General features: G+C 34.7%; 1 non-coding gene across 1 annotated transcript; it reads left to right on the top strand.

The window, feature by feature from the left end:
* On the top strand, nucleotides 1-5,751 carry LOC105795342 (coatomer subunit alpha-1). Its single transcript, XR_008194630.1, has 4 exons — nucleotides 1-139; nucleotides 242-479; nucleotides 1,629-2,123; nucleotides 2,433-5,751. It is a non-coding gene; the product is annotated as a coatomer subunit alpha-1 (transcript).
* The last annotated feature ends 4,035 nt before the right edge of the window (nucleotides 5,752-9,786 follow it).

The raw sequence follows: 9,786 nt of genomic DNA, 5'->3' as shown, positions 1-9,786 counted from the left end.
CTAGATTTCCAGGCTCAGATCTTAAAATCAAAATTTCTTAAAGAGAGGATCAAAAACTCTCTGTTTCCCTTTCATTTAAACCCAAATTCAATTTCTTCTCATTTTTGTTCTTAATTTTAAATGCTGGATCAGATCTGAGGTAAATTCTTCTATTTTTTTTTGTTTAATTTTAAAATCGAATCCTCCCCGTCTGGTTGCGCATTTACTTAACGTAGACATTGAATTTGATTTGATTTTGCAGAGTATTGAACGTTGGAGATAAAGATAAAAAATGTTGACAAAGTTCGAGACGAAGAGCAATAGAGTGAAGGGACTAAGTTTCCACACTAAGAGGCCATGGATCTTAGCTAGTCTCCACAGCGGCGTTATCCAGTTATGGGACTATCGAATGGGGACTTTGATTGATCGATTTGACGAACACGATGGCCCTGTTCGTGGCGTTCATTTTCACATGTCTCAGCCTTTGTTTGTCTCTGGAGGTTTGGATTTCTTTTCCTTACGGCCTCAAATTTATCTCTACTTAATAAATCTCGTTGATTATTTTAATGATCTATGGATTTGAATGTGAAATTGTGGATTTTTCTTATTAATTAGCTTGAATTAGTTTAGTTTCTGGAGCTATTTTTTATCCATGTCACTGTATGGCGTTTGAGAAATCCGATGCGTATGATGTTGCTGGATCTTGATTTACTATAGAGATTTCATGTATTTGGACTTCCGTTTAGACATTCACCTTCTTGTATGGATACCTGAGTCAAGGCCTGTAGAAATTGAAGGCCTGGCACTATACCTTCAATGAAAGAGCATTGTCCAATGCTGAATGTAAGAATTTGGTATCGAGATCTGCCAAAAACTATTGTTTTTATGGTTGTAGTCTTACAACCATGTCACTTGAAGAGAGCCTGACCTCCAAAAGATAAGACCAGATGTGCCTTAAGACAGAAGCAGCTAGTCAAGTCCTCAAAATTCTCAGCCCATAACTACCTTCCCTTTAGGATAGCAACTATGTCCCATCCCACCTTCCTTGGCACTCCATTCCTTGCCTTTCGACACGAATGCAGTGCACAGCTGGTTGAACTTATTGGTCATTCTAGCTGGAAGACTGAAGTCTCTAACTGCCCAACTGTTAATACAACCTTGGATATACTGTATATGGGGGTCACAATCTTTGTAATAAAACCAATGGTTTGTTGAATGGATAATTTTGAATTTGTGTTGTTTGATGCCTTTTTTTCAGGTAAATTACTATAAAATAAAGGTTCAAGATGAAAATTCCTAAATATAATGCTTGAATACAGATAAGTGGAAAATGGTGTTAAATAATTGAGCATATTTAGAATTTGTATGTCAAATAGATTGGAATGTTTAAAATTTCATAACAGTTTTATTTACAATTTTATTGAGATTTGCATCTCACTCCTATTAGTGATTATATCATTTGAATTAAGGAATCACAAATTGATTTAATAAGGTTTTATGATTTGAAATTTCCTAGAATTGTTCAACATGGTCAACCGAAGTCTGAATTTGATATTAGCTCAAAAATTTCCATTTGTGCTATGATTTTCTGTTACAGTGCATGTGGTACTTATGCAATTTAAATGATATTAATATTTTTATTTTTTCAGGGGATGACTACAAGATAAAGGTCTGGAACTACAAGTTGCATAGATGTCTTTTTACCCTTCTTGGACATCTTGATTATATTCGTACTGTGCAATTTCATCATGAACATCCATGGATTGTGAGTGCCAGTGATGATCAAACCATTCGCATATGGAACTGGCAGTCTCGAACTTGCATCTCTGTGTTGACTGGTCATAATCATTATGTTATGTGCGCCTCATTCCATCCTAAAGAAGACCTGGTTGTGTCAGCCTCCCTTGATCAGACTGTTCGAGTTTGGGATATTGGTTCCTTGAAAAAAAAGGGTGCCTCCCCAGCAGATGACATTTTACGGTTGAGTCAGATGAACACAGATCTTTTTGGTGGTGTTGATGCAGTTGTCAAGTATGTGTTGGAAGGACATGACCGAGGAGTAAATTGGGCTGCATTTCATCCAACCTTGCCTTTGATAGTCTCTGGTGCCGATGACCGCCAAGTGAAATTGTGGCGTATGAATGGTAAATACAGGAACTGTATCACTTCCATTATATGTTGCATTTGGTAGATATACTGATTAAAGATTTTGTAAGCAATTTTTATTCATAACTAAAGGTTTAATAGGAACTTACCTCTTTCTTTCCCCTCCTGTAAGTTGGATATGGTGGCTTTTGGTAGTTTAGCCTGCCACTGCACCTACTTCATTTTATTTTATGATCTTGGCTGTGTATATACAAACTGCTAAAAGTAGGTGGATAATTTTTTTTGCAGCAGGGAATTTAGACTCTTGAATTGTTGTGGGATTGAGTAAATTGTTTGGTTTTTTTCAGATACCAAGGCTTGGGAAGTGGATACCTTGAGAGGACACATGAATAATGTGTCATGTGTCATGTTCCATGCCAAACAAGACATCATTGTATCCAATTCCGAGGATAAAAGTATTCGAGTGTGGGATGCAACAAAGCGAACTGGACTTCAAACTTTCCGTCGAGAACATGACAGGTTCTGGATTCTTGCAGCCCATCCTGAGATTAATCTTTTGGCAGCTGGACATGACAGTGGCATGATTGTATTTAAGCTAGAGAGAGAACGGCCTGCTTTTGCAGTTAGTGGGGATTCTCTGTTTTATGCCAAGGATCGATTCTTAAGGTATTATGACTTTTCAACACAAAAAGAGACACAAATAGTTCCTATCCGGCGGCCCGGTTCCACAACCTTGAATCAATGTCCAAGGACTCTTTCTTATAGTCCCACAGAAAATGCCGTCCTTATCTGCTCAGATGTTGATGGAGGAACTTATGAGTTGTATCAGATACCAAAAGACAGCATTGGTAGGAGTGACTTGCAGGAGGCAAAGAGAGGTCCTGGTAGTTCTGCCATATTTGTGGCTCGGAACCGTTTTGCTGTACTCGACAAAAGCAACAACCAAGTCTTAATCAAGAATCTTAAAAATGAGGTTGTTAAAAAAAGCGGTCTTCCAGTGCCTACAGATGCAATTTTCTATGCTGGAACAGGTAATTTATTGTGTAGATCAGACGATAGAGTGGTTGTATTTGATCTCCAGCAGAGACTTGTTCTTGGTGATCTACAAACGCCTTTTGTGAAGTATGTTGTTTGGTCTAGTGACATGGAGAGTGTTGCTTTGCTCAGCAAGCATTCCATTATCATTACTAGCAAGAAACTTGTGCACCAGTGCACTTTTCATGAGACAATACGAGTTAAGAGTGGAGCCTGGGATGAAAATGGTGTTTTTATTTACACCACTCTAAACCATATAAAATACTGCCTACCCAATGGAGATAGTGGAATAATTGAACTCTTGATGTTCCAATATACCTAACTAAGGTTTCTGGAAACAAAATATTTTGCCTGGACCGTGATGGGAAGAACAAGACGCTGGTCATTGATGCTACAGAATACATTTTTAAGCTGTCTCTGCTTCGGAAGAGGTATGATCATGTTATGAGCATGATAAGAAACTCCCAGCTTTGTGGTGAGGCCGTGATTGCTTATCTACAACAGAAGGGGTTCCCTGAAGTGGCTCTCCATTTTGTCAAAGATGAGAAAACTCGGTTTAACTTGGCTATAGAGAGTGGGAACATTCAAATTGCTGTTGCATCAGCTAAGGAGATTGATGACAAGGATCATTGGTATAGGTTGGGTGTGGAAGCCCTTCGCCAAGGCAATGCAGGTATAGTTGAATATGCCTACCAGAGGACAAAGAACTTTGAGAGGTTGTCGTTTCTTTATCTCATAAATGGTAACCTGGAAAAGCTGTCCAAGATGCTGAAGATTGCAGAAGTCAAGAACGACGTTATGGGCCAGTTTCACAATGCTTTGTATCTTGGCGATATCCAAGAACGTGTAAAGATCTTGGAGAATGCTGGTCATTTGCCTCTTGCTTATGTTACAGCATCAGTCCATGGTCTACATGATGTTGCGGAAAGGTTAGCTGCTGAGTTGGGAGATGATGTCCCTTCTTTGCCGGAAGGGAAAAAACCTTCCTTATTGATGCCTCCGGCACCCGTTATTTGTGGTGGTGATTGGCCCCTGTTGAGAGTAATGAAAGGTATATTTGAAGGTGGATTCGATAGTACTGGCAGGGGTGTGGTGGATGAAGAGGAGGAGGGTGCAGATGGTGATTGGGGTGAAGATCTTGATATGGTTGATGCTGATGGCTTGCAGAACGGAGATGTTACTGCAATTTTGGAGGATGGGGAAGTGGCTGAAGACAATGAAGAGGGTGGATGGGACCTTGAAGACTTGGAACTCCCTCCTGAGGTAGAGACACCAAGGGTTAATGCTCGTTCTTCTGTTTTCGTGGCACCAACTCCTGGCATGCCTGTGAGTCAAATTTGGACTCAGAGATCGTCACTTGCTGCTGATCATGCGGCCGCTGGCAATTTTGATACAGCCATGCGTTTGCTAAGCAGGCAACTTGGAATAAGAAACTTTACTCCTTTAAAATCCATGTTTCTTGATCTTCACACTGGCAGCCATAGCTATCTTCGTGCATTTTCATCTGCGCCAGTGGTGTCCTTGGCAGTTGAGAGGGGATGGAGTGAGTCTTCTAGTCCTAATGTGAGGGGTCCACCTGCTCTCATATTCAACTTTTCTCAGCTGGACGAAAAGCTGAAGGCTGGGTACAAGGCCACAACAGATGGAAAATTTACCGAGGCTCTTCGGCTTTTTCTCAACATTCTTCATACAATTCCATTGATTGTTGTGGAGTCAAGGAGGGAAGTTGATGAAGTCAAAGAGTTAATTATCATCGCCAAGGAGTATGTTCTTGGTCTGCAGATGGAGCTTAAGCGTAGAGAATTGAAAGACAATCCGGTACGCCAGCAGGAGCTTGCTGCCTACTTCACCCATTGCAACCTTCAAATACCTCATCTCAGACTTGCTCTGCGAAATGCAATGACCATCTGTTTCAAGGCGAAAAACCTGGCTACAGCCGCTGACTTTGCCAGGCGTCTTCTAGAAACAAACCCTAACGAGAACCATTCAAAGGCAGCGAGGCAAGTACTCCAGGCTTCAGAGAGGAATATGACAGATGCATCTCAGTTAAACTACGATTTCAGGAACCCTTTTGTGACATGCGGGGCAACTTACGTCCCAATTTACCGAGGACAGAAAGATGTATCTTGCCCTTACTGTACTACTCGCTTTGTGCCTACCCAGGAAGGTCAATTGTGTACAATCTGTGATCTCGCTGTCATTGGAGCAGACGCATCAGGTTTGCTCTGTTCTCCTTCTCAAATTCGATGATTAAGCTCTGCATACTCGAGGCATGTTTCCTTCAATCTTGCTCAACCTTTGAGCAGCCAGCCGAACCAATCACATCGATCGAATTCTTATCCACAGGTAAAAAGGTATGTGCTTGATGAAATCTCTGATCTCAAGTTCATTACTTTTCACCATTTACTTTTATTTGCCTTTTGTTTTCATTATAATATTCACATGTATTTTAAACAAGTTGGGAATTTTGGATTTTTGGCTATTCTTTTTTCTTTCATGGGCTGAAAATAGTCATAGGGCCCTGTTTAAAATAGATAATAATGGTCATATCTCATATGTAGGACAATTACATGACATTGTGTGTCAAATTTGCTTACTTCCCTTTGGTACCTCTTTTTTTTCTAGTTTCCATTGCTTGGTGTTTTTTCCTATTAAGTACTTGAACCTTTTTTTGTGTTGCATTACACTCTAGCCACAGCATTTAGGACTAATTTTATCCTTAAGTTCCTATATTCGGGCTTTTGAAATTCAGTCCCTCTTTCTTTTAATTTCAGGAATTTAGTCTCTAATTGTCTGATTAAAAAGTTAAAAGTCCAATTGGCAATATTGTTAATTGACTTTTGTTAAATTTAAATATGCTTTATCAATTGGACTTTAATTTTTAAATAATATCTGTATTCAAATATAATAGTGGCTTAACTATAAAATTGGCACTAGAATTATATTGTTTTTCTCACTTAAGTACTAAAGGCTTTTTTGGTTAAAAGTAGTATTTGAATTATTAATTTTGTTTCATTTTATCTCAAAAGTGCACGCGTTATGTTTTTATCACTTGGTATAGTATCTTGATATAAAATTAGGTAAAACTGATAGTTTAGGTATATTTTTTAACAAAAAGAAAGTGTAGGTATCTAAGTGAGCAAGTCGGTATTATTTGAGGGCAAATTTTCATTTAAGCCTTAATAATATTATCAATTGGATTTTATTTTGAAATTAGACTAGACTACATGTAAATAAAAGCGGAAAATATTATTTTCAAATGAATAGGATCGGTGCCATAGCTCTTTAATTTTCTCGAAAGGGTGCCATAAATTCTTTTTTTTTTTTTGAATGTTCGCAAGTATTGTATAATCAAAATACAAATATATAATCACACTTATAGAATTAAACTATTACTATATAATAAATTAAAAATAAAAACAAAACATTAAACTATTATTTTACCCATATGTGATGGAATTCATAGATCCTTTTAATTATGCATGATGTGTTTTGAATTTCTGTACCAAAGATAAAAAATTCTCGCAAACGCCTTGTTGGTAGATTGGTTCCATAATTAAACCCAGCATTTATGGGTCTGAATTATGAATCAGCAAAGCATTCACCAATGGTGGAAATCTCAACAATCTTCAAAAATTGTTTTGTTTTTTTCCTCAATTTCAATTATTAAGTGTGATTTGACTAAGGCCAATCGAAATTGAAGTTGGGGGTGGGGGGACTAAAGGGGAAATTTTAGAAGGCATTTTTTCCCCTTTCATTTCCATCACACTGATAAATATTCTCAATATCTTTGTTCACTTGCCTTTTGGCACCCACCATTGCTTTGCTTGATACTGACACAGATTATTGGTTAAAATATGGTAGTTTTTATACTCTTCATAAATTTGACATTTAATTTTTATATTTTTACTTTAAGAATTTAATTTTTTTTACTTTTCAAATTTTAAAATTCAAGTTCGATTGTTAATACCAATAAATTTATTAGTGTGGCATTTTTGAAATAAAAGAAAATTCACTTGGTAATAATTTAACTAAAAAAATACATAGTAATAAACCCGAATTTAAGAAAATAATTTTAACAGTGTTAGCAAATGGATTCAATTTTGAAATGTAGAAAATAAAGAGACTAAATTCTTAGAAATACAAGTATAATGATTAAATTTCAATTTACAAAGAGTATAAAGATTTATGATATGTTTTAACTTAAATTTATTCCATTCTAGGATTACTACTATAATACTATTTAACTATTTAAAATATTTTTAAAAATTAAATCTAAATAAAAGAATTTTGACTTAAAGTTTGAACACTCAAATACGATATTATTTGAAGATTTTCTTGGTTAATATAATATACCATATTTGCTACAAAATAAGTGAATTCATCATACTGACAATATCTCCTATAGTAATATATATTTTGAGTTAACTACAACAAACTTTTCAACATTATTGTTTGAATTTTAAATTGAATTTTTATGGTATTTATTTATATCAATAAAGTTTTTTCAGTATGCGATTTAAATATGACATGAAATATAACTAGAACATGCAAATTAATTTATAAAACACGTGTATCTTGCATGAACAACTTAAATTTGATGTGTTAAAGATATAGAAGATTTCAATAAAAATTTGAAATACTATTTTTTTTACATGTTATTTTTTAGTTATCTATATAGTAGACACATGTTTTAGAATATACTTTACATTAGATCTAAAATAACATCTTGCTATACCCTTAAATGGCGATGACACATGACACCATGAGAAGGCACATAAGAAACATTCATGGGTGGCCCTATGCTCACTTTTCACTTGATATCACATTTTGTTCCTCGTCTAGAGGTTATTTAGACGGATCCCCACTTTGCAGCTGTAACAGCCCGATTTTTAGTGGTGTCAGAAATAGTAGTTCGATGCCACAAAATCTGGCAAGTAAGTTCGTAAATACTATTGTTTAATATATACGAGTCAAATATGGTTTTAAAAAAGTTTTTGAATTAGTAATTTGTGTTTTATAATGATTTATTAGGTCAAGTGGTTTTAGAAAGTGAGGTATCGGGACCTTGTTTCTATAAATCCAGCCGTAAATATTTTTATAAATATTTACGGAGTGTCACTAAGGTATTATTAAAGTTTCGTTAAAAAATTTTAACGTTTCGATAGTTAATTAATTAAAAGGACTAAATTAAAAAAAGGTGCAAAACTTACTAATTATAATATTTAAGAGATTAAATGGCTTGATTAATAAAAGAGGAAGAACTTAAGAATCAAATATACCAAAATTAAAAGGGTGAGGCGGCATAAGGAAGGAAAATAATAAAATGAATCCATTCAATGGCAAAATTGTAATTTAATTGAAATTAAAATGAAACAAATTGAAAATTTTCTAGATATTTCTTCTTGTTCCGGTCTAAACTGCCATAGTAGAGAAAGTTTTAAGTTGGTTCTTCATATTTTGATTCATGTGGGTTAAAATTTTATCCGATTCTTGTAATTTTTATATTTTTAGATTGTTATAATTAGGTCCAACTAAACCTTACTTTAGTTTTTGATTTTATTAAAAATTTGGAAGGTGCCATTGATGAATCTATGTGATTTTAGTTATTAAATTATGGATTTGAGATATTAATTGTTATTTAAAATTATTTTATTAAGTGATTTTGATGAATTTCCCAATTAGGGACTAAATTGTTGAAATGGTAAAATGCAAGGTTTGTTGTGAAATTATTGAAAAAATGGGCTGTATTGAATGCCATGAATATTCTTATAGCATGGGTTTGCATTAAAAATAGTTCATTTGCATGATTTTGGCTTAGGGACTAAATTGAATAAAAGTAAAACTTTAGGGGCAATTTTGTAAAAATCTCAAAAATAACCAAATTACATTAAATGAATTGTTTTATTGTCTAAATTAACAAATTGAATGAAATTTGAATTTAGATCAAGATTGGATGGAAAATCAAGAAAAATTACCAAAATACCCCTGAATCTTGGTATTTCTGCAATTTAGCCAGGTAAGTTCGTACGGTTAAAATTTAATATTTTGTATAAATTGATTAATGGTATTATTTTTTATTCTATTGTTGGAAATGAATTACTGTTGGAATTATAATATTGAATTGGATTTCGGTTTGAATGGAACGTGGGATTTAAGTACATTCGCAAATTGGTGTATGATGATATTGGAGGGAGATATCGACATATTACCAAGTAAATCGGGGTTCATTATTTGTTGCGAACTCTCGTGTTTTACTTTCTATTTGGAGTGATTGGGTGGATCAACTTTTACAAGCTTCTGTTCAGCTCTTATGAGCTTCTGTTGATGTGTTCTGGTGGACCAGCTCTATGAGCTTCTGTTAATGATGTACTCTTATCCGTAAGTTGTTCTTCGTATGGAAAATCTCGATAAGGTAAATTATTTAATAAATTTGAAAGATTTGTTAATTATTGAATGGCTAATGCCAATGTATAAATAATTGTGGTTTGATATGTGAATTGCTATTTATATAGCAATTGTCTGAATTGGGATATCGTTAATCAAATAAAAGATGTTAGCATGTGCAATTTGAGTATAGTACGAAACAATGTTGAAATGATGTGCTAATATGTATGAATTAAAAAGGTTGACATTTGATAGTTAATTGAAATGGATTGAATTGGT

The sequence above is a fragment of the Gossypium raimondii genome, chromosome 3, assembly GCF_025698545.1.
Source record: "Gossypium raimondii isolate GPD5lz chromosome 3, ASM2569854v1, whole genome shotgun sequence".
In the NCBI taxonomy this organism is placed as follows: Eukaryota; Viridiplantae; Streptophyta; class Magnoliopsida; order Malvales; family Malvaceae; genus Gossypium; species Gossypium raimondii.
This window is presented reverse-complemented; position numbering and strand designations above follow the sequence as displayed.